The sequence below is a fragment of the Eleutherodactylus coqui genome, chromosome 3, assembly GCF_035609145.1.
Source record: "Eleutherodactylus coqui strain aEleCoq1 chromosome 3, aEleCoq1.hap1, whole genome shotgun sequence".
In the NCBI taxonomy this organism is placed as follows: domain Eukaryota; kingdom Metazoa; phylum Chordata; class Amphibia; order Anura; family Eleutherodactylidae; genus Eleutherodactylus; species Eleutherodactylus coqui.
Genome location: NC_089839.1, coordinates 250,743,898 through 250,769,755, shown reverse-complemented (window position 1 = coordinate 250,769,755; position 25,858 = coordinate 250,743,898). Strand labels below are relative to the sequence as shown.

Below are 25,858 nucleotides of genomic sequence, written 5' to 3'. Positions count from 1 at the left end.
ACCTGCTTCTGTCTAGTGTGTGTGGCCACCTTAAGCCCTCCCAGGCAGGGGCTTTTGGCCTTTTGTAGTCCGTCTCTCACTGAACTGTACTTTTGGCTTGTTTGTCTTGTCTCTTTCAAATGGTTGAATTCATGGTACTAAAAAATTAATGATGATAATACTTGAACATGATTGGATATGTACATCAAATTCTTACAGTAAGAGTTTGCAAATTTCCAACCTACAAATGTTTCTTAAGCACAGATACTTTCTTTAGCTAACTCCTTGTAGGTTTGAAACTATGAAGCTGATGCTGGGGATATTTACATCAACTTTTCTTTTCAATAATTTTTGTCGGATTTTATCAACTTTTAATAATGATGCAGTAAAGAAGAACCAGCTTTTAAATCTTACCTAGATTGTACATGATGCTGAAGAACTACAAAGATTAGTTTGACAATCAACTGATATGGAGAAAGCCCATACATAGAGGGATCTTCTCTTAACCCTTTGCAATCCAATTTTGGATTCAGGGTTTCCTAGGGGGCTTTCTCTTTCTGCCATTATACAATGGTGCCATCTGCTGACTGGAAAAAGTACTGCAGTATGTGACATGCTAGAGAGGCCCCCGACAACAGAGTGTCCAGTAATCTACAGTAAGAATACCCTGCTGGACGACTTCCAACATCGGAGCTGTGCAGCCTTCACTCAGAATGTCTTTAGACGTCAGACAGTGGATTGAAAAGGGTTGATAGGTCAATAGTTGATCAGCTAGGGTTAATCCCTCAGAAACTTGGCTGATCAGCTGTTCAGGCTCTTGCTGTCTGAGCCATAACACATTGTATGGAACTGAAGCACATTGCTCAAACCCTTGTGTAATGGTCAACGCTGGTAATTGCAGACACAGCTCCCTCATTAAAATCAGTGAGAGCTGCTCCTGCAGTTACCAGCGCTGTCCACTGTACAGGAAGTCAGAGGAATCTGCTCCCTCTCCATAACATGCTGTGCCGCTGACAGCAGTCATCAATAGTATTTGCCCAGAAAGTATCTAAGAGAAGGAGCACTCAAGGCATTTATTAGCAACAGTCTTAAAGGCCCTTTTAGACACGATTATCATTCAAAAAATCGTTTTAATGAGTGAAAGTGAATAATTGTTCAGTCTAAATAGGTGGCAATGACCGAACTAATCATAATTGTTCACTTTTCAATCGGCATTTGTTTTACACAGGCATAAAGCTCATTGTTGGCTTGTTCTCGTATTGTTCAGTTTAAATAGTGCTTATTCAGTCATTCTCATTCACCTAAGACCCTATACAGTGAATGTGAGCCACTGAATGATTTCTCATTTGAATAAGTCAATGATGAACCAACCTTTATAAATAGGCTGCCCGAGTGAACTCTGACACCCTTCACTCATTCAAACGATAAATCAACTTGTCTAAACGGACCCTAACGTAGCAGCTGAAATGTTACTACAGTCCCTTTAACTAGTTCAGTGATACAAGGGTTTACAGTTTTGAACGTTGTAGCACAGTTGCAATCACTTTGGCAGTACTGACTTTACCCTTAGGCTAAATTGTCTGGGCCAGTCAGCCCTGGCAAGAAACAAGTTTACCAAGTTTACTTTCTCTATCTAACGACACAGTAAGCTTTTAAGAGCAGTTTCTGTGGCTTGAATTGCTTATAAGGGCTTATTGTGGCTTTTTTTAACCTTACGCTATTTACTTTCAGCTTGGCAGTTCATTTGTATGATTTCTACATTAGTTTTTTTTTGTCATCCTACACTGATGGTTCTTAGGGCTGCGTAGAGTAATTAGGATAAGGTTCTGGCACAGGGTTGCTCTCATCAGGGCGTTCACCCTGTTTAGGTGTAGAGGAGAATCAGGGCACAATAGGGTTATTTTAGTTCTACCTTCCATCTGTGATTTTGTCCTGCTCTTTATTGTCCCAGGGGTAAACGTGGGTTATATCATTTACATTGTGCCATTTATGCCTGTTGTATTGTCAATCAACATCTGACTCCCACTATTTAGTCTTTATTTTGTGATATGTTGTTGTATTTATGAGGTAGTTTTTTGGTGTCACTGATTTTAGTGGATATTTAATAAAAGTTATGTTTTATTATTTAGTCTTTTGCTCATGACATTGATAAAAGCTTCAAGGACTTCACTCATGGTTTACGACCAGGCCACATCCAACTTTGCATAAGACTCATGTACTTGATGATTGCTACACCTTTGCGGCATCACAATAACAACTTGAGTGGCACACTTCTCCTTTATATCTAATCTGAGACCTCCATGTGGGGCACAACCTGTCCTCATTCATCCATCAAACACATATGTACCAACTTCCAATAACTTCCAATGACCGCAAGGTCTTGGTTCACTTTGGCAGTACTGACATTACTGTTAGCCAAAATTGTCTAGGCCTGTTAGCCCTGGCAAGAAACAAGTTTACTTTCTCTCCTTAATGACACAGTAAGCTTTTAAGGATAGTTTATGTGGCTTGAATTGCTTATAAGGGCTTATTGTGGCTTTTTTTTTAACCTTACGTTATTTACTTTCAGCTTGGCAGTTCATTTGCAGGAATTCTATACTAGTTTATTTTGTCATCCTACACTGATGGTTGTTAGGGCTACGTAGAGTAATCAGGATGAGGTTCTGGCACAGGGTTGCTCTCATCAGGGCGCTTACCCTGTTTAGTTGTAGGGGAGAATCAGAGCACAATAGGGTTATTTTGGTTTTATCTTCCATCTGTGATTTTGTCCTACTTTTTAATGTCCCAAAGGTAACCGTGGGTTATATCCTTTACATTGTGTCATTTATGCCTGTTGTATTTTTAATCAGCATCTGACTCCCACTATTTAGTCTTTATATTGTGATACGTTGTTGCATTTATGGGGTACTTTTTTTGGGGTCACTGCTTTTAGTGGATTTTTAATAAAAGTTATGTTTCATTATTTAGTCTTTTGCTCATGACAGTGATAAAAGCTTCAAGGACTCCATTCATTGCTTACGACCATACCACATCCAACTTTGCATCAGACTCATTTACTTGCTGATTGCTACACCTTTGCGGCATTACAACAATAACTTGAGTGCCCCACACCTCCTTTATATGTAATCTGAGACCTTCATGTGGGGACCAACCTGCCCTCTTATTCATCCATCAAACGCATATGTACATTCCAGCACAGTGGCCTGGTGCTGTACAACTTCCAATGACCGCAAGGTCTGGGTTCACTTTGGCAGTACTGACTTTACTCTTAGGCAAAATTGTCTGGGCCTGTTAGCCCTGGCAAGAAACAGGTTTTCTATGCAGGATTTCTATATTAGTACTTCTTGTCATCCTAAACTGATGGTTGTTAGGGTTACATAGAGTAATTCGGATGAGATTCTGGCACAGGGTTGCTCTCATCAGGGCGCTCACCCTGTTTAGGTGTAGGGGAGAATTAGGGCACAACAGGGTTATTCTATTTCTACCATTCATCGGTGATTTTGTCCAGCTATATATTGTCCATGGGGTAACCGTTGGTTATAAAAGTTACATTGTGTCCTTTACACCTGTGGTATTATCAACCATCATCTGACACCCCCCCCCCCCCCCCCCCACACACACACACGCACTATTTAGTCTTTATTTTGTGATAGGTTGTTAAATTTATGGGGTAATTTTTATGGGTCACTGATTTTAGTGGATTTTTAATAAAAGTTATGTTTTATTATTTAGTCTTTTGCTCATGACAGTGATAAAAGCTTCAAGGACTCACTCATGGCTTATGACCATGCCACATCCAACCTTGCATCATACTCATGTACTTGCTGAATGCTACACAACAATAACTTGAGTGCCATACTCTGCCTTTATATCTAATCTGAGACCTCTAAGTGGGGCACAACCTGTCCTCTTATTCATCCATCAATCACATCTGTACCACCCAGCACAGTGGCCTGGTGCTGTACAACTTCCAATGACCACAAGGTCTGGGTTCAAGTCCAGCACAATACTCATGGAAGTCAAAAATAAGCCTGTTCTATAAATCCAACTGCACAGTCACACAGAATTTAGAAGTTGCATAATAGTCACCGTTAATTACCACAATACAAATCTAGAATATTTAATAATGCCATGCAGCCTGGAAATACTCACCTATCGCGGCAGTGTCTATCCTGTTCTTCTACAATAATTGCTTAAAAAGCATTGTAGCATTTAGTATGCTAAACCCTGATACTACTTTCTCTAAACACTAGTACTTGTATTATTTTTCTTAATATGCCTCAATACTTTACCATTCTCGCAAGCTATTCCCTGGTCTATTGTGGCATTCTAAGACTTTCACCTCAATAATATAAGCATTTATACATTTTTTCCTAACAATTAGCAGCATTCTATATAATCACTACAATTACACTCTAACTATAGTATTTATCTAACTACAAAAAGGTTAACTTTTTCTATATCCCTTATACACTTTTGGTACCCTTAAGGATCAGCTGTAATCTACGAGGAAAGAAGTATTCAATTTTCCTGCAGCACCTCCACAGGAAAAATGGAGCATTACATAGTATCGATTAGTATGAATCGCTTACCTGTGTAAGGTCACAGGTAATCTTCTGTAGTTCGTTGTTATTGTCTATACCAGGAAATAAGACAGGCAGTCCTTAACTATTCAAATGCTGGTAGAATAAGTTAACACTTTTCCCAAGGACTTGTCATGTGACAGAACAGCTACAGCAGAAGTTTTACTCCCAAGACTCTGGTAACACTCTACAGACTTCTAATAATGTCCTATACTTGTCTCACCTAAGCCTCTCACTTGGCTACTCTCTCAATAGACACCTCCTCTTTTGCAGCCCCCCAAATACTCAATCTCTTCTCAACTATGGGTTAAAAGGGTTATTCAACATTTTAGAATTGGTGGCCGATTCTCCGGATGGGCCATCAATATCTGATCATTGGAGTGTGGTGCTCAAAATCCGTGCTGATCAGCTGATTGAAGGAGCCATAGCACTCATGAGAGCACTGCAGCCTTTTCAATTTTTACATCTGAGCATGAACCTGGCCACTTCAATTGGCCAGGCCTGTAGTGCTCAGAAGAGCTTCTGCAAATTATATAGCATTCTGGGTACAAGCAGGTTTGTTCTCAGATGTAAAAATTGAAGAAGCTGTAGCGCTCACACCAGAGTGATGGCCCTTCTAAAGAGCTGATCGGCGGGGATCCCGAACATTAGACCCCTGCCAATCAGATATTGATGATCCATCCCGAGAATCGGCCGTCAATTTTAAAAGATTGGATAACCCTTTTAAAGGGCCACTCCAGCAAAAACAACCTTTTTCCATCACTGCCTGCTCACCATAACCCTGACTGTACTCCACCCGGTTGTCTGTCCACCGCCATTTCAATATCATTTATAACAAATAAAGAAATCAAAAATCCTGGAGACATTTTCCATATCCATACACCTGTGTGATGCAGGACAGAACAGATCCTTCAGAGTGAGAGATCCAAATCCCTCTCCACTTTGTTTTCCTTTGCTATGCTTTTTTTCAGGACAACTTAATTGAGATTGATGGAGATTTTGCCTGAGTCTCCAGCTACCCATTCATATGAGATAAAAGCTGTCTGCAATGGCCCATCTTCATCATCCCAAATTAGAGAAAATAAATACGGCATGATGGGCCAAAGTTGGTCAACTCTTTGCTACTTTGTGCAAGCTGCAGGAAGTTATTTTTCCTGTTGCCAAATATCTCATGGACATATATATAATTTATATAATTATGGTTTTGGTTTAACTTTTTTCAATGTCATTTTTTTACTTGTAATAGATGTATTAGCTATGGGATGTTTGTTGTCCCGTTTCTGTTTCATAGTACTCATTTTTTTTACAATCTATTGTCTCATTGAAAGCAGGGCAGAGTGTTATTCTTTCACCCAAAGGTGGATTAACAGCTTGATTGCTTATTACTGCTGTATAATGCCCTCAATGCTGCTGTTGCTGCCTCTGATGGTGTGCTACAAAGATAGGGGAGCAGATCTTATCTTCTATGTATAGGAGATCTCATGGTAGCTAGTCTCCACCCACTAGCTCATGGAAAACTAAGAAGAGATGGAGCCTGCAGAGGAAAAAACTGGTGAAAAATTCCATAGACAAATTATATAATGGCCAGAAATAGTTCTATTCCTTAAGAACACAAATGGCAGCTTATTTTCTTTTCAAAATGCCTTACTATGGCTATTGCAGGAATTTGAAATCCTCAATTTTACATTCATTTTACATTCAACTTCATGAGGTCAGGAGGAACTTCCTGATCTAGCCTAAATTTGGGTACATTTCAAGGACACAGCAATTCGATTGTCTAATATCCTCTTTCTGGAAGATTTGCAATTGTTCACCGATGCTTAAGGGCTCCTTTACGTTGCTGTAGTTGTGCATGTATGTGCGCAGCGCAAAACTTGCATGCACAATACGCAGAAAATAGAGCCATTAATATCAATGGGTTTGTACACATTTTTTCATTTTGCAATGTCCATTAATCGCCCGTGTAAAAAAAAAAAATGGAACATGCTCTATTTTGTACACATTGGTGCATCAAATGCCCGAAAGGCGGCTATGGGAAGTTTGCAAATGCATGCTCAATTTGTGCACAGATGTGCAATATGCTGTGCAATTTTGTGAAAAAAGAACACATCTGCACTTCATTAGGCTAAATAACGTTTTGAATCAGGGCCGGCGGGAAGGGGGGGGGGGTGTTGCATGTGCATATGAACAGGCCCTGCACACGGAAAAAAGGACAGTACAATGCACAGACACTCACGCGAAAGCTTCTCTTTCATGGTGCAAATGCATTGTGCTGAGGCATGCGCATAAACCCATCGGCCCATGTGAAGGAGCCTTAAGGTCCAATTGTTTCGATGCCTTTTTACAGGGCAGTGATGTGTATGTGGCATTAGACCTGGACCAATGACATTGCAAATAACCTAGTTATATTAGTACCTTTCTCAGTTGTGGCTTCTGCTACATTATAAGGTCAGTTTAGGCCACACATTATTCTCTTTCACATTGCAGTATTTTGAGAAGTATTTTGCAATGGTATTTGTAAGTCTAAACTCGGCATTGGACCAGAACATGGGAGAGACAAATCTTTCTGTTACATTCTTTCACCATTTATGTTCCACTCCTAGTTTTGGCTTACAAATCCTCAAAATACTGACCAGAGTCCTGCCGTGTGAAATTGGCCAAATCAGCTTCAGCTTTTTGTTTGTCTTAATCTTCAGGGATATCTGGCGTGCTCTACTCTGTACAAAATGTTGGCCAGAGTTTGCTTTTTCCTAAGCTGTTGAAATACAAGCTACTTAACCCCTTATCTACCTGCCTAATTTAGGATTTTGTTTTTGATAACGTTTACCATGTGTTAAAAATTAACAATGATCTGCGTCAGCATGATCATAGTGTTAGATTAATAACAAATGAAGTATCAGTTTCATCGTAAGCTGTTTTATTATTACTAGATGGATCTGATGCTCGCTACATGAACATAAAATGTTTGGAAAAATGGTTGTTGGGAACTTCAAAATCTGCTTGGTAAGGTGACTATTCAAAGTGTCACTTTGTATTTGGAGCAGATATCTAATATAAAAAGCCTACAAGAGTAGCTCTGCCTGTCTGTCTAGCTCGCTCTCTCCGAGAGTGCGAGCGCGAGAGAGAGTGCGAGAGTGTGCGAGAGAGAGCGAGAGAGCAAGAGAGCGCAAGAGAGCGAGAAAACTAGAAAAAATAAAAGCTCGGCACCTGAATTTTACGAAAAGCTCGACTCGAATAACACGAACTCCAGCATTTGGGTGCTCGCTCATCTCTAGTCAGTATGCATTTTTCTATGTGTGTGTAAGTGTGTCTGTGTATGTTTGTGTATGTGATCAGGGCATATAAGGGGTTAAATGGCTGTGATTGGAGCTAGCTCCAATCCTAGCAGTTAGGGGCCCATCAGACAGGTGATTCCCTGCTATACCTGTGCCATCTGTGCCAGGTTTCTGATCTAGTGCCTTAAAAGGCATGTGCATCAGAATGAAGCCCAATAGTGAGCACCATAAAAAGGTATAGCGATACTCACCAATGGGTTTAAAGGGTATTCCCATATGAGCATTTAATGGCTGAGATGAGAAACCCATGGCTGGTTTATCTACAGCATCGTCAGATGTTACGGAAACAGCCAACTCAGCAGCTTTATGCCGTTTCTGTAACTCCAACTCAAGTAAATGGGTGTTAAGAAAACAGCATAACACCGCTTGCTACACTGTGTCTGTAGAACGAGAGTTATAGAAAAAGTATAGTGTGCTGTACCTTGGTGTTTTGGATTGCCCATTAACTTCTATAGAAATTACAGAAACAGGTTAAGACCGCCACCTTGACTGTTTCAGTATCACCTGGCAAGGTGGGTGGAAAACCAGCCGTGGTTTTCTCATCTCAGTCAAGAAAAGCAAGGATGGGACAGCCCCTTTAATAATTAATACTTAACCAGTTTTTTTAAGGCTTTTACATGTGGGTGATAATTGGGTACAAATATTCATATGGATGTTTGTTTGTCCAACTGTCAGTGCATGTAAAGCCACACCCTGTCAACCAGCAAAGAAGCAAACACTTGTTTGTCAGCTGATTGCATCTTCTATGTGAATGGGGGAATGTGCTACCGACAGAGGATTCTTTATGCGGGATGAATGGTTGCATGAATTGGCCTATGCAAAGGCTGGGTACAGAAGGGCTTATCTCGATTTTTTTGCAGAGGTGGCCACGCATGTGCACCTCTAATCCATTCACCTCAACTTGGCCATTTCTGACAGATGAGGAATAACTTGCTGAGATGTACATATAATAAAATAAATTTACAGAATAGAGAAATTTATTAAAATATATATGAGATGGGTTACAACTAGAGATGAGCGAGCACCAAAATGCTCGGGTGCTCGTTACTCGGGACGAAATTATCGCGATGCTCGAGGGTTCGTTTCGAGTAACGAACCCCATTGAAGTCAATGGGCGACCCGAGCATTTTTGTATTTCGCCGATGCTCGCTAAGGTTTTCATGTGTGAAAATCTGGGCAATTCAAGAAAGTGATGGGAATGACACAGCAACGGATAGGGCAGGCGAGGGGCTACATGTTGGGCTGCATCTCAAGTTCACAGGTCCCACTATTAAGCCACAATACCGGCAAGAGTGCCCCCCCCCCCTCCCAACAACTTTTACTTCTGAAAAGCCCTCATTAGCATGGCATACCTTAGCTAAGCACCACACTACCTCCAACAAAGCACAATCACTGCCTGCATGACACTCCGCTGCCACTTCTCCTGGGTTACATGCTGACCAACCCCCCCGCACGACCCAGTGTCCACAGCGCACACCAAATTGTCCCTGCGCAGCCTTCAGCTGCCCTCATGCCACACCACACTCATGTCTATTTATAAGTGCATCTGCCATGAGGAGGAACCGCAGGCACACACTGCAGAGGGTTGGCACGGCTAGGCAGCGACCCTCTTTAAAAGGAGCGGGGTGATAGCCCACAATGCTGTACAGAAGCAATGAGAAATAGAATCCTGTGCCACCACCATCAGGAGCTGCACACGTGGGCATAGCAATGGGGAACCTATGTGCCACACACTATTCATTCTGTCAAGGTGTCTGCATGCCCCAGTCAGACCGGGCTTTTTAATTCATAGACACAGGCAGGTACAACTCCCTATTGTGAAGTTCCTGTGGACCGACAGCATGGGTGGCTCCCTGGAACCCACCGGCGGTACATAAAAATATCCCATTGCAGTGCCCATCACAGCTGAGGTAGTAATGTCATGTTTAATGCAGGTGGGCTTCGGCCCACACTGCATGCCCCAGTCAGACTGGGGTTCTTTACAAGTGGAAACAGATGCATTTATAATTCCCTGTGGACCCACAGCATGGGTGGGTGCCAGGAAGCCACCGGCGGTACATAAAAATATCCCATTGCATTGCCCAACACAGCTGAGGTAGTAATGTTGTGCTTAATACAGGTGGGCTTCGGCCCACACTGCATGCCCCAGTCAGACTGGGGTTCTTTACAAGTGGAAACAGATGCATTTATAATTCCCTGTGGACCCACAGCATGGGTGGGTGCCAGGAAGCCACCGGCGGTACATAAATATATCCCATTGCATTGCTCAACACAGCTGAGGTAGTAATGTCGTGCTTAATACAGGTGGGCTTCGGCCCACACTGCATGCCCCAGTCAGACTGGGGTTCTTTACAAGTGGACAGATGAGGGTTAAACTCCGTGTGCACCTACAGCATGGGTGGCTCCCTGGAACCCACCGGCGATACACAAAAATATCCCATTGCATTGCCCAACACAGCGGATGTAACGTCAGCTGTAATGCAGGTGGCAAAAAATTCATTTGATTACACTGTAGGCGAGGGCCCACAAAAATTGCTGTATCAACAGTACTAATGTACATCCAAAAAATTGGCCATGGCCAACCAAGAGGGCAGGTGAAACCCATTAATCGCTTTGGTTAATGTGGCTTAATTGGTAACTAGGCCTGGAGGCAGCCCAGTTTAACGAAAAATTGGTTCAAGTTAAAGTTTCAACGCTTTTAAGAGCATTGAAACATATAAAAATTGTTTAGAAAAATTATATGAGTGAGCCTTGTGGCCCTAAGAAAAATTGCCCGTTCAGCGTGATTACGTGAGGTTTCAGGAGGAGGAGCAGGAGGAGGAGGAGGAATATTAGACACAGATTGATGAAGCAGAAATGTCCCCGTTTTGGATGGTGAGAGAGAACGTAGCTTCCATCCGCGGGTGCAGCCTACGTATTGCTTACGTATCGCTGCTGTCCACTGGTGGAGAAGAGAAGTCTGGGGAAATCCAGGCTTTGTTCATCTTGATGAGTGTAAGCCTGTCGGCACTGTCGGTTGACAGGTGGGTACGCTTATCCGTGATGATTCCCCCAGCCACACTAAACACACTCTCTGACAAGACGCTAGCCGCAGGACAAGCAAGCACCTCCAGGGCATACAGCGCGAGTTCAGGCCACGTGTCCAGCTTCGACACCCAGTAGTTGTAGGGGGCAGAGGCGTCACGGAGAACGGTCGTGCGATCGGCTACGTACTCCCTCACCATCCTTTTACAGTGCTCCCGCCGACTCAGCCTTGACTGGGGAGCGGTGACACAGTCTTGCTGGGGATCCATAAAGCTGTCAAAGGCCTTGGAGAATGTTCCCCTGCCTGCGCTGTACATGCTGCCTGATCTCTGCGCCTCCCCTGCTACCTGGCCCTCGGAACTGCGTCTTCTGCCACTAGCGCTGTCGGATGGGAAGTTTACCATCAGTTTGTCCACCAGCGCCCTGTGGTATAGCATCATTCTCGAACCCCTTTCCTCTTCGGGAATGAGAGTGCAAAGGCTCTCCTTATACCGTGGATCGAGCAGTGTGTATACCCAGTAATCCGTAGTGGCCAGAATGCGTGTAACGCGAGGGTCACGAGAAAGGCATCCTAACATGAAGTCAGCCATGTGTGCCAGGGTACCTGTACGCAACACATGGCTGTCTTCACTAGGAAGATCACTTTCAGGATCCTCCTCCTCCTCCTCTTACTCCTCCTCAGGCCATACACGCTGAAAGGATGACAGGCAAGCAGCATGGGTACCGTCAGCAGTGGGCCAAGCTGTCTCTTCCCCCTCCTCCTCATCCTCCTCATGCTCCTCCTCCTGAACGCGCTGAGATATAGACAGGAGGGTGCTCTGACTATCCAGCGACATACTGTCTTCCCCCGGCTCTGTTTCCGAGCGCAAAGCGTCTGCCTTTATGCTTTGCAGGGAACTTCTCAAGATGCATAGCAGAGGAATGGTGACGCTAATGATTGCAGCATCGCCGCTCACCACCTGGGTAGACTCCTCAAATTTTCCAAGGACCTGGCAGATGGCTGCCAACCAGGGCCACTCTTCTGTAAATAATTGAGGAGGCTGACTCCCACAGCGCCGCGCAAGTTGGAGTTGGTATTCCACTATAGCTCTACGCTGCTCATAGAGTCTGGCCAACATGTGGAGCGTAGAGTTCCACTGTGTGGGCACGTCGCACAGCAGTCGGTGCACTGGCAGATTAAACCTATGTTGCAGTGTCCGCAGGGTGGCAGCGTGCGTGTGGGATTTGCGGAAATGTGCGCAGAGCTGGCGCACCTTTCCGAGCAGGTATGACAAGTGGGGGTAGCTTTTCAGAAAGCGCTGAACCACCAAATTAAAGACATGGGCCAGGCATGGCACGTGCGTGAGGCTGCCGAGCTGCAGAGCCGCCACCAGCTTACGGCCGTTGTCACACACGACCATGCCCGGTTGGAGGCTCAGCGGCGCAAGCCAGTGGTCGGTCTGCTCTGTCAGACCCTGCAGCAGTTCGTGGGCCGTGTGCCTCTTCTCTCCTAAGCTGAGTAGTTTCAGCACGGCCTGCTGACGCTTGCCCACCGCTGTGCTGCCACGCCGCGTGACACCGACTGCTGGCGACGTGCTGCTGCTGCTGACACATCTTGATTGCGAGACAGAGGTTGCGTTGGAGGAGGAGGAAGGTGCTTTAGTGGAGGAAGCATACACCGCCGCAGATACCACCACCGAGCTGTGGCCCGCAATTCTGGGGGTGGGTAGGACGTGAGCGGTCCCAGGCTCTGACTCTGTCCCAGCCTCCACTAAATTCACCCAATGTGCCGTCAGGGAGATATAGTGGCCCTGCCCACCTGTGCTTGTCCACGTGTCCGTTGTTAAGTGGACCTTGGCAGTAACCGCGTTGGTGAGGGCGCGTACAATGTTGCGGGAGACGTGGTCGTGCAGGGCTGGGACGGCACATCGGGAAAAGTAGTGGCGACTGGGAACCGAGTAGCGCGGGGCAGCCGCCGCCATCATGCTTTTGAAAGCCTCCGTTTCCACAAGCCTATACGGCAGCATCTCTAGGCTGATCAATTTGGCAATGTGCACGTTTAACGCTTGAGCGTGCGGGTGTGTGGCGTCGTACTTGCGCTTGCGCTCAAACTGTGGCACTAGCGACGTCTGGACGCTGCGCTGAGAGACATTGCTGGATGGGGCCGAGGACAGCGGAGGTGAGGGTGTGGGTGCAGGCCAGGAGACGGTAGTGCCTGTGTCCTCAGAGGGGGGTTGGATCTCAGTGGCAGGTTGGGGCACAGGGGGAGAGGCAGTGGTGCAAACCGGAGGCGGTGAACGAGCATCGTCCCACCTTGTGGGGTGCTTGGCCATCATATGCCTGCGCATGCTGTTGGTGGTGCCTCCCCAGCTGATCTTGGCGCGACAAAGGTTGCACACCACTGTTCGTCGGTCGTCAGGCGTCTCTGTGAAAAACTGCCACACCGTAGAGCACCTTGACCTGTGCAGGGTGGCATGGCGCGAGGGGGCGCTTTGGGAAACAGTTGGTGGATTATTCGGTCTGGCCCTGCCTCTACCCCTGGCCACCGCACTGGCTCGGCCTGTGCCCACACCCTCACTTGGCCCTCCGCGTCCACATCCTCTAGGTCTACCCCTACCCCTCAGCATGCTGTATTACCAGTGATTTGATTTCCCAGGCAGGAAAGAAATTGGCGCAAGGCTGCACTCAACCGTAGCTGGTTGCGTCTGATTTTTTTACGTTCTCCACGCAGCACACACGTACCCAGAGCCCTTAGGACTGACACAGGCAGGGCAAATATACTTTCTTCCCTTTTGTTTAAAAGGATAGGCCCACTGCGTCTATTCACTGAATAATAATTTTAATAACTGTGTTGCGGCCCTGCAAAACTGTCACAGAACTTTACTGTTGCAGAGTTACTAACTGTGGCAGAGCAGGTATTTCCCAGGCAGGAAAGAAATTGGCGCAAGGCTGCACTCAACCGTAGCTGGTTGCGTCTGATTTTTTTACGTTCTCCACGCAGCACACACGTACCCAGAGCCCTTAGGACTGATACAGGCAGGCCAAATAGAATTTTTTCCCTGCTTTTTACAAGGAACACCCACACTGCGTGTATTCAATGAATAATGTATGTCTTCTGGCCCTGCCTACACAATTCTATCCCTGTAGTATTAATGCCGGGTGCAATGCTCTGCACAGCCGGTTTTGAGAAAAAAAAAAAAAAATGCAACACTGCTAACAGCAGCCTGGACAGTACTGCACACGGATAGATGTGGCCCTAGAAAGGACCGTTGGGGTTCTCGAAGCCTACACTAACTCCTAACACTCTCCCTGCCTAACCCCCACTTCTGTCCCTATTGCAGGGCGCAATGCTCTGCAGATCCAATTTTGGAAAGAAAAAAAAAAAATACTGTGCTATCACAGTACTGCACACTAGTAGATGTGGCCCTAAGAAGGGCCGTTGGGGTTCTTGAAGCCTACACTAACTCCTAACGCTCTCCCTACAGCAGCTCCAGCACGATAGTACTTTCCCTCAGCTAAGTCACAAGGCATGTGTGGCGAGCCGCGGGAGGGGCCGATTTTTATACTCGGGTGACATCTGATCTTTCCAGCCACTCACAGCAGGGGGGTGGTATAGGGCTTGAACGTCACAGGGGGAAGTTGTAATGCCTTCCCTGTCTTTCAATTGGCCAGAAAAGCGCGCTAACGTCTCAGAGAGGAAACTGAAAGTAACCGGAACACCGCGTGGTACTCGTTACGAGTAACGAGCATCCCGAACACCCTAATATTCGCACGAATATCAAGCTCGGACGAGTACGTTCGCTCATCTCTAGTTACTACCCCTCATTGTGCTCTCCATGATAAGAAACATTCCCCTCCTCTAGACTAACATTTATAGCTTCTTACCTAGCCAACCAGAACTAGAGATGAGCGAGCACCCAAATGCTCGGGTCCGCGTTATTCGAGTGGAGCTTTTCGGAAAATTCAAGAGCTCTACTCGAGTAACGAACCCCATTCACTACAATGGGATACTCAAGCATTTTTGTATGGGGCATCAAGCTCGGTAGAGAGGGCTCAACTCCAACCAGAACCCTACTGTGCACTGATGAGGGGAAATGACGTCTAAAAATAGCTGTATATACATGGGTATTTGATTTGCCTTACCTCCTTAATCATAATGCAAGGCCAAAAGGGCAAATATTGACTCATAGGGTAACTACTATTCCATAGGCAACAATATAATCAATCAGGTTTTACCACATGGTGTGGTTTTTCATTTTTTTCTTTCTTGAGTTACTATCAACAGATTTGGCAGCATGTAGGGTCATTGGCAGTTAGGTAATTGTGCAGCTTTTATTATTGAGCCTAGGACATTCAGCTAAACCACTATTAAAAGTACAAAACACATATGAAAAATGGCCAAGACAAATAATCATTAATCGCATTCTGCCTCTGGTAAAAAGATAGCTAGTCATAAACAGTGGAAAACGGCAGAGCATTATACAAGAAGCCAAGGATCATATTGCTTATGTATTACAATAGAGAGTGGGAAATAAGGTGCAGCCAGATAACTTAGCACTGCTTAACCCATTATGGACCAAGCACGGTAAACATATGGCGCTTAGTCCTAGACTTAAAGGGGTTGTCCCGTGCCGAAACGGGACAAACCCGATGCAGGGGTTTAAAAAAAAAATGGATAGTACTTACCCGAATCCCCGCGCTCCGGTGACTTCTTACTTACCTTGTGAAGATGGCAGCCGGGATCTTCACCCTCGGTGGACCGCAGGTCTTCTGTGCGGTCCATTGCCGATTCCAGCCTCCTGATTGGCTGGAATCGGCACACGTGATGGGGCGGAGCTACGAGGAGCAGCTCTCTGGCACGAGCGGCCCCATTCAGAAGGGAGAAGACCGGACTGCGCAAGCGCGTCTAATCGGGCGATTAGACGCTGAAAATTAGACGGCACCATGGAGACGAGGACGCTAGCAACGGAACAGGTAAGTGAATAACTTCTGTATGGCTCATAATTAATGCACAATGTACATTACAAAGTGCATTAATATGGCCATACAGAAGTGTATACCCCAACTTTGTTTCGCGGGACAACCCCTTTAAAGCCCCGCCAACAGTAAAATTATGGCGGGGATTTAAGCCTCCTGGCTCTGCAATTGATCAGAGACAGGACGGGTTGTCAGTTGTAAGTAACAGCTGATAACCCAAAGGAGAAGGCAGGAGGTGTTTTTAACCCTTTCTGCCTTTTCCTTCCCGAGTACACAGCGCTCAATGAGCACAGTGTACTGAAAAGTAAAGGTGGAAGTGTAACTTCCACTATCGGAGCCGGAGCGGTCATTTGACCGGCCAGATTTCCTGCTACAGCAGAGCTACAGGGTCTCAGAAGACCTTGATCACCTCTGCCAGTGACTAATCTCACTACAGGGGATGTTTTTCCCTATAAATGGGACTCCTATGGATTCCACAGCTACAGTGGAAAAATGTCAAATAAAAAAAACAAAAACAAAAACATGTGAATCTCCCCCAGAGGTTTTATATGACGTCATGGGAGACAGATAGTAAAAAACATAATTATATACAGAAGTAAAACAAAATTACAGAATAAAATAACTATACGTAAGAAAGAAAATAACCCAAAGCCGACGCCAACGAAAACCATCACCGTATGTGCCCTGTAAACCAAAACCATACATATTATATATCAAAACGTCCAAAACAAAATAAAGAACCCGTTCCCTTACTTTATTTTAGTGTAAATATACTAATTTAGAAAAAAAACTATAAATGTTAAAAAAATCATTTTTAGCTTTTTACCCCCAATAGAACTAAAAAAAATGGAAAAAAGGTCAGTGAAAAAGATATTTAAAAAATTTCCCTATATGTCACGGGAAAAAAATGCAGTAAAAATAATTTTGGTAGCTAAAGGAAAAAAAAATAGGTTAGTAAAACTACCACATGGGTACAATCCCTAAAAAGTGCCTGGTCCTTAAGGTACAAAACAGCCTGGTCCTTAAAGAGGGGTTAAAGAGACTGTCTACTACTTCTAGCTCTATAAGCGAAACCTATGGGCTCAAAATACTGTAGCTTAGACACTGAGTCCAGGGATGTAAGTGTTAGGGCTTATATACGGCGTCTCTCTGCAGGGGGAGGAGGCTGGAAGAGGCGGGAGCAGTGCTCTGAGCTCCCGCCCCCTCTCTGCCTCCTCTGCACTATTTGCAATGAGAGGAGGCAGGATGGGGTGGGGCTAAGTTCCGGGAATTAGCTCCACCCCCACCACGCCTCCCCTATTGCAAATAGAGCAGAGGGGCGGAGAGGGGGTGGAGAGTTGGCAGAGAGGGGGCGGGAGCTCAGAGCACTGCTCCCGGCTTTCCAGCCTCCTCCCCCTGCAGAGAGGGATGCCGTATATTGGCCGGCGTGAATACGTGGCAGATATACAGTTGTCTGAATAAGCCCTTATACTTATCTCCCTTATTGCCCTGGCGGGAAAGCCACCACGGCATTGAGCGGCGTTGCTAAGTAGTCCACCTGTTTTACTTTTACAATGGGCAGACTACTTAGCATGCCGCTCAATACATTGCATCAGTGGCTTCCAGCGCTCACACTGGGGAACAGCGAGGAAGAAGAGTATAAAACTTATATCACCGAACTCAGTGGGTCACCTACTTTCAGCACACAAGCTTAGCTTACATAGCTAAAAGGAGCTAACAGTCTCTTTAACTTCAAAGGGAACAAAGGATTGACAATGAAGACATTAATTTTGAAAAATGACACACCGAATATATACTGTAAATGAGTTATTGTGACTTTTTTAAAGATTTTAGAGTTAGCAGCTGTAGATTTGAGACAAGATGTCAATAATGCATTAGCTTTATTATTTTGACTATAATTCCTGGCTTTGATTTTCCGCAGCGCTTGTTCATATTTATATAAATCTAGTTATGTAACTGATCTTGGGGGTTATATGTCATGGCTGATCTAGCTGGGCAGTATTTTGCTTTGTTTAATTGACTCAAGTGAATATTTGAGAGCTATAATCTTAACTCGTTTTTCTTTCTTTTATCTGCAGCTGCTAAGTGTCCCCTTATATAAGCCTTATAAGCACACCCTAGTGGATGGCTGTATCTCAGGAGTCCAGTTATTGATAAACATTAAGGCTTAATGAGAACGTTTTGGTCTAGTATTTAGAGGAATGTAAAAAGTAATTGTTCAATTTCAAAAGAGTATAAATTAGGCAGCGCTCCAAGAAGGGGGCGGATAGTTGAAATTTTTTTTTCTATTTGGAAATCGAGAGGGATCTATTAACCAACTCACCCTGACACACCTAGGAACTCCCCTGGGGAAGGTTTGGTGGTCCTAGGGTGTCCACAATCCAAGCCGGCACATGAAATATATGGTTTCCACTGATCCTTAAGACATCCAGTCAGGAGAGGGTCACCAGGGGCCCCGATTATATAGACCATATATCGGAGTAAACAACCTAAAAAACTTTGGTGCTCCAGCAGAACAACCAGGAGATATGATGTAATGAGTGACTTACTTCACAGGGGTGTCTCATGTGAGATCACCCCCCTATCCGAGACAGCAGTATTGTAAACCGTGGAAATTGTCCGTAGTGAGCGGGACTTCAGATTATTAGCCCCTGCCCAGTCCCACCCCCTCCCATTGCAGACAACCAAAAAGTGGTGGAGAGGACGAGAGAAGGGGGAGGGAGTTTAGTTGTCATGCAGCAGTCATAGGCTAACATAGGAGTCTATGGCAGCGGCCGCCGTATTCTGGCTGAAGATAGTTCCAGAACTATCTTTTCTGGCTGGCGTAAAAATGCTTTTACTCATCTGTAATTTGCCCATCTGAACTGATGCATTGGAAACCAATGCATCAGATGGGTAGCCTATATTGGCTGGCTGTGAAAACGCGTTCTATATACGCTTGTGTTAAAGCAGCCTGAGTGTATAGGTCTTGTGTTGAGTGTGAAAAAAAAGGTGTAATACTTTTCAGTAAGGTTTTGCTAGCTTCACACATCAAGAAAATCAGTAGGTTCTTCTATCAAACAAGAAATAGACAAGTCTTGAGATGGCCACATAATTAAGATCACCTGCAATCAGGACACACCCATTCTTAAAATGGTTGATTAAAAAAAAAAAGAAAATGTATTTAGTTTTTGTTTGGGGCATAAATGACTCCTTTAGAAGGCCCCAGGCTGCCATAGAAACTAAACATCACCTTGCAATTGCATCAATGGGGGGGGGGGGGGGGGGGGGGGGCGTTCAGGACTCTCAAACTTCAATCGGGGAATTTAAATGCTGCTGTCAGAAATGATAGTGGCATTTAAAGGGTTAATCTTTGTTGCCATACAAAACTTACTTCCTTTTATTTTTTTCTAATAAAAGGTTGTTTTTTTTAAACTAATTTTTATATAATTTGTTCTCACAGAGGACGAGCATTCTACCAAGCTATGCCATAGGTACCAGTTGATAGGTAATCAGCCATGACGGCACTGGGGGTCTTCAGAAGCCCCCAGGCTGCTATGGAAACCAAACGCGTCATGAGGTGGTGTTCAGGATTAACCCCTTGAGTGGCGGGTTTCCTACCACCCTGTCGTGCCCACCAGGGCAGGTTTTTTAAAATGGTCTAATCATTGAATTTCAACTAATTTTGCAGTTGCGTCTCAAGAGCCATAACTTTTTTATTTTTCCATTGACATGGCCATATGAGGGCTTGTTTTTTGCGGGACAAGTTGTGATTTTTTAAACAGGGGGGAGGAAAAAAAGAAATGGGGAAAAAAGAAAAAAAGGGGCCATGTCATTAAGGGGTTAAATAATGCATTAACTTCCTTCTCTGGGTCATTACGACGCACACGGATACCACATGTGTGATTTGATTTTTTATTTTTTTTACCTAGTAAAGGGAGACAAGTGTTTTTATAATTTTTTAAATAATTTTTTTACTTTTTTTTTAAATTTTTTTTTGTCCCTTTAGGGGACTTCCACAGGGACCCATCAGGACCCCTGATCACATTACGGGGGTCCGATGGTGACAGCCCTTTACATGCTGCAGTCACATAGACTGCAGCATGTAAAGGGTTAACACAGCAGAGATCGGAGGTTTTCTCTGATCTCTGCTGTAAGAGCTAGTACCTAGCTGTCTTCTGACAGCCAAGCACCAAGCTCTCCCTGCCACAGAGACCATCGGCTTGCTTCTGACAAGCGGATGGTCTCTATGGCAACCTGTAAACAAAGCAGGAGATTGCACATCGGCAATATCTTCTGCTGGTTTTTCAAAGCCCTTGCTTTGTTCTCTGTGGGTCTGTGCAGGCAGAGCACAATGTCACAGCTTGTGGCATTGTGCTCTGCAGCTCCCATAGTGATACATAGCTCGGAAATCTTCCCGGCTATGTCGCTATGAGCAGTGGAGCTCGTCCCGGAAAATTTCCGGGCGTGCCACTCAAGGGGTTAAAGGATTCAAATGCTGTCAGAACCGTTCGTGCTGACTGCTCTGTTGCCATTGAGTGTCATCTGTAAGAAACAGCCAGCACTTCATCGTATGGAGCGCGATCGGCAACCAATCCCCTTCCATACAAACCCAGAACTCACAGGACGTAACTGTACATTCTATATCTTTAAGGAGTTAAATGGGTTTTCCAGGTCTTAGAAATTGATGATGCATCTACAGAATAGCTGATGGGCAGGGTTCTGGCTCCTTTTACCCTGGCCCATCAGTTTGTCAGACCAGCTGTCACCTTGTAGTGAGTAGGAAGCAGATAGCTCTGTACATTGTGCATTGGCCTAGTGTGGTATTGCAGGCACAACTCCTATTAACTTCTATGGGATGTGTGGCTGTAATACTATGTTGGGTCACTGCACAATGTATGGAGCCATCTGCTTTCTGTTCTGTTCAGAAATAACATCTGACGTGGCTAACAGATGTTCAGCTGGTCTCCCCTGCCAAACAGCTATTGATGATGTATCCTATAGATAGGTCATCAATTTTTCAGATCTAGAAAACCCCTTTAATTTCTCCACCACTCCAGCACCACTGGTCCAGTCCATATATATACTGATATGACCACTGTAGATGATGATTGACTGGAATAGTCTCATTCCATTAGGCAAGTCATTGCTTCAGGATGATAAATAGGAAACAGACTGACTGTTTACACTGAAGCAGCAGGGTCTTTAAAAACAAGTATTAGACCTTAGGTTATCATATTTCTCGCTTTTAACAGGCTGGAAACTCTTGCTGCCAAATATATTGCAAGAGAAAGGGTGGTTTTACACATGACGGTCTTGCTGGTTTTTAGACTATATTCACATAGTATTTCAGAATCCCTGAGGTTTTTTTTACCCAAAACCTAATTCAACCAAACGTTAGCTGTAAGGCAAAAGAAAAATATTAACATTATCATCAACGTTAACAATATTAACAATTATGAACAGCACATTTTTTGTGGTGTTTTTCACTTTTGCCACTTTTTGAGTCAGTGAAATCTCTTCAAAAAGCTACAAACTCTAGGCATTTTTGAAAAGGCTTCTCTAAAGAAAAAAAGCGGCTTAGAAAGCAAAAAACACAACAAAAACGTCTGTATAAAAACAAACAAATTTACTCTTACATAATTTACATTTCACAGCCTCAATAGCAACTGTTGTGCAATTTGAACTCAATGTGCCAACATTCCATTGGCTCATGTATCTTTTAGGGTGGTTCCACACATTTCCCTGTTTTATCCCTCAAAAAACGTTGTGACCAGATGTTAGTTTCCAGACAACAGAAAAATATGAAACGCTGCTTTTTTAAGGTGTTTTTTCTCACTTTAAGGCCTCGGTCAGATAAATGTTGTTTACGTGCTGCTAAATAATGTGTAAACACTGCTGACATGCTGAAATAAATCGTGTGAACAGGCTGCCTCTAGTTCTGTGAAGCAGCCCGGTCACACATCCGTGGTGCGGGATACGTGCTTCCACGGCTCCCATAGGAGTCTATGGAAAGCAGGCTACACAACGGCGCACCATGCAACTGACATGCAAATCCGTACTTGCTGTCCTAACTTTGTTAGAAGCACAGATTCTGCGCTTCTACAAAGCGTCCATGTGACCAAATCCATAGCAACCTATTGGTTGCTGCAGTAGCGCGAGAATGCTCACCTAAGGCTGGGCGCACATAGGGTGGATTTGCCACGGAAATTCAGTTCGGAATTTCGCCGTGGCAAATCCGCCTGCGGCCGCTAATTCCTACTTTGGCCAGCCATGTGGATGACATTTCCCAGGAATTTCGTCCACACGGGACGACAAATCCATTGCGGCAAAGCTGGCATTGCAGCGTGGATTTGCCGGCCGCAGCATGTTTATTTCTTTTTTTCTGTTGCAACCGCGCTCACCTCTATGGGAGCGCTGGCCACAATGGAAAAGCGTGCAGCCAAGCTGCTCTTAAACCCGCGTCTAAGCGCTTTCCCGGCGGAAGTCTCGTGGTTTTTCGCTGCAGCCAAACCGCAAGATTTTCCCTGGGAATACGCCACATGGGAACCCAGCCTAAGGGACCTCTCAACAGGGGTTGGAGTTAGTCCATATGGTTATTTCTGTGTCACAAGGTTATCCCTGTGGGTGTTGAATTCTGCATCTGTTAAAATATGTGCGCATCTACTTCAAAACCGCAAGATTCCATTCTGCAGCGGAATTGTTTTTGAGGATTTCTAACATATAGAGATGTGATGTTGCGCCTAAAATCTGCGGAAAACAATGCAAGAAATTCTGCAAGACGTCCTCGGAACGCATTTTGCTGTTAAAAATACACAAGATACACACTAGTTACAAAATTGCATCTACAATACATCCTATGGGAATTCTGTGCCATGTGAAACGTCTTTAAGGACGAACTCACATGGGTGTGTTTGCACGCGAACTTGCACTTTGTGGGCATGGGAAAAAAAAGCAGCATGCTCTATTTTAGTGCGTATTTGCTCACCACAGGCCCCATAGAAGTCTATGGGAGGTGCGCAAATTTACACTCAATACCAACACGATTGCTCAATGCGCTGCACAATTTCACAAGGAAGAGAAAACATTTCAATTATGCTAAATAGTCTTTTAAATCGGGGTATTGCTGTAGCCCACACACAAATGAAATGGCCCTGCAAGTGCAAACAGTACAGTAATATGGGCAAAAATGTGTGTAAAAGCGTGTCGATCTTGGCACAAATGCGCTGTGTTTACGAAAGCATTATTGCACATATGCCAGTGTGAGTGCGCCCTAAGGGTACAAATAAACAGTGTAAATGCTGGTGATTCAATACAGTGTAATTGCCTGCAGAAAAAAAACTTTTATATTACAAGCAATGGAGATAAGATTCTAAGAATCATCAACATGATACAGTAAATATTAGAATTGCAGCACAGCAAAACGTCTGTGTGCAGCTTCTTTACTGCAATAATTATAGCTTTTTTAGTTAATCGTTAATGTTCTGCAAGGAAAGTGATTAGTGAAAGCAATAAAAAGTAAAATGATAGATAAAAAGAACTAAAAACAAATACACAGCTACAATGAAACAAATGTAGCAACTTACAAAGGTCAAACACGTTTGTACTGACAGTAAAAAAAAAGTGACCTGTAAATCCCAAGTCCCTTTACTCCTAATATAAAACTTAGATCACTTACCCCAGTAGTTCTAACAGTAAGTTCTTTTTCGGAATAATGCTCTTTTTGACTAGCTATCAGTTTTAATACTCCTCCCGCCATCTATGTCATGCAGAACACAAACATGGAAACTGGAGGGCTGCCCTGTTTCATGTTAATATTTAGACAGTTAACTTGGCACACAAATAATCAAACCAAACTGAAAAGGAGGGGGAGTAACATTCTGCATTACGCTAACCTTACATAACACTGACTATGAACTTACTTGAACCCAAAATCGATGCTTCTAAACTTGCTTGAACCTAAAATCTGTGTGTTTAAACTTACTTGACTCTGAAAAATATGCTTGGGCTCAATGTCCACGGGCAAAATACAATTAATAAAACCTCGCCAGTCTTTCACACGCGTGATCCGCGCCCATAGGGATTTATTGGGCACCTGCAGATAATTAAACACCTGCGGATGTCATTTTTCCCCGGCACGTGGATCTCATATGCAAGAAACCACTCGCAGCATATTCCATTTTGTGCGGTTTTTCTGCACAGACGGCTCCCGCAGATTCCATTGAAGCCTATGGTAGTCATCCGGTCCGCCGGCACACCTGTAGCCGTGCCGCGGGACCGCAGGAAAGCAGAAGTTAAAAAAGAAAAGTGTGCACGGCACATGCACGCGAGCACAACTGCCGAAGACAGAAGATCCAGCTGCGATGGAGAGGAGACCCGCAGCATCCGGACAGGTAACTATAATCTATTTTCTTGGCCTCATGTCTGTGGGGCAGGAGGGACCCGCTGCAGGCCCAAATTTCCCCATGGCCATGAGGCCTTATAGTACTGCATGTAGTTTTCAGCAAATATCAGGGCAGCTTATGTTGTGGATCACAATTCCAAATTCATTGATGTACTTTATAATACAGTGAATAACTACTGTATTAGAGACACCTGATCTTTCATAGTTGGCATTTTCCTGTGTGAAAACTGGACATGTGACTCTGGAGTGCAAGATAAAATTGAAAAAACTGGATCGGTTTCAATAGGAATCGACATTAGAATAGGAAAAAAAAAAATCAAGCCATCTGAGAAACTTTGAACCTGGCACGGTTGAAAGTTTTAGACTAGCAGCCGCCAGTATTTAAAAAACTTCCAACATCGTAAAGCTTTTCGATGCAATGGACTAAGTTCACATGGGCCAGTGAAATATTGGGCCATGAATCACGATCCGATATCGTACTCACCAATATGTGATTTCCACACGGATGCAAAGCATTTTTATATCAAAACCACCTCTCATCGCTTCGGCGAAGTAGCGATCCTCTGCCACGGCTGTCAGGATCGTGGAGTTTCTCCCATTGTTTTCATTGGGGAAACCTCGCATTACTCAAGAATATGACTGCATTCAAAACAATGGGGTTCAAATTCCTGCGATATTTGTGCGTCCTGCAACGCATTAATCTTGCACGATTTTCTCAGTCGTGTGAAAACAAACTTAAGTGTCTAACAAGAATGATGTGATCAAGATAAAACATTTAGCAAAAGCGGATCCTGCTGACGTAATCAAGTTGACAAAAATGGTCAGAGGTGGATGTCAAGAATCACTGACGAACAGGCGGTGCCCAGTTAGGCAAATTGCAGGCAAATACAACGCTGGTGCTCCAACTAATGGGTCAGAATGCATAACTTGAGTACCATTTTTGTCTGAGGGAAACAAAGGCTGGTCTCCAGTGGGCAAAAAAACAAAAATTGGATCATTAAGCAAAGTGAGAGCTGCTAAGCACGCAAAGTTGAGACCCTACCACATCAGTTACTCATGGACTACAGTTGCCCAATATAGTAAAGCGTGTGAAGTACGGGGAGTGGTTGCAGTGAAATTTAGGTCAGCATCAGGGACTGTTGTATATCACGTGGTTCGCAGACAAAGTGTGGTTCTATCTGTGTGCCCATATGAACGCCCACAACTAACCCATATGAAATCAATGGAAAAAATACTGCATCCTGAAAAAGTGTGTGTAATGTGCATTATCTTGTTGCCACATGGACCTTACACCTGCTCACTTTTTCCTATGGGCAGTGTCGCATTAGGGCACCTAGAGTCCATTGTGGCTCTCACAGGACTCAGAGACTCATCCTGTTTGTGACGCCAAAAACTGTAGTGCCCACAGACCATGGAGGGTGTGAGTGACAGCAACAGGGCAGCATCTCTGCTACTCTCCCTCTCATGGGGCATGCAGCCTGTGGGAAAGGGAACCCTGCAGTGTGAATGGTGTTCCTAGTTTGCCATTTGCTGCTACCCACGAAGTCGGGTAGGAGAAGATGTTGGATTGTCAAGTTCGTGATGCCAGTCCATATATA

The 25,858-nt window shown here is 44.4% G+C and overlaps 1 protein-coding gene across 1 annotated transcript in view; it reads right to left on the bottom strand.

Moving 5' to 3' along the window:
- Nucleotides 1-23,641, bottom strand: part of LOC136621637 (flavin-containing monooxygenase 5-like) — a 66,159-nt gene extending 42,518 nt beyond the window's left edge. The window contains exon 1 of the mRNA XM_066597272.1: nt 23,535-23,641. The gene's annotated coding sequence lies outside the window, so the exon portion shown is untranslated. The remainder of the gene's footprint in view (nt 1-23,534) is intronic.
- Nucleotides 23,642-25,858: the final 2,217 nt, after the last annotated feature.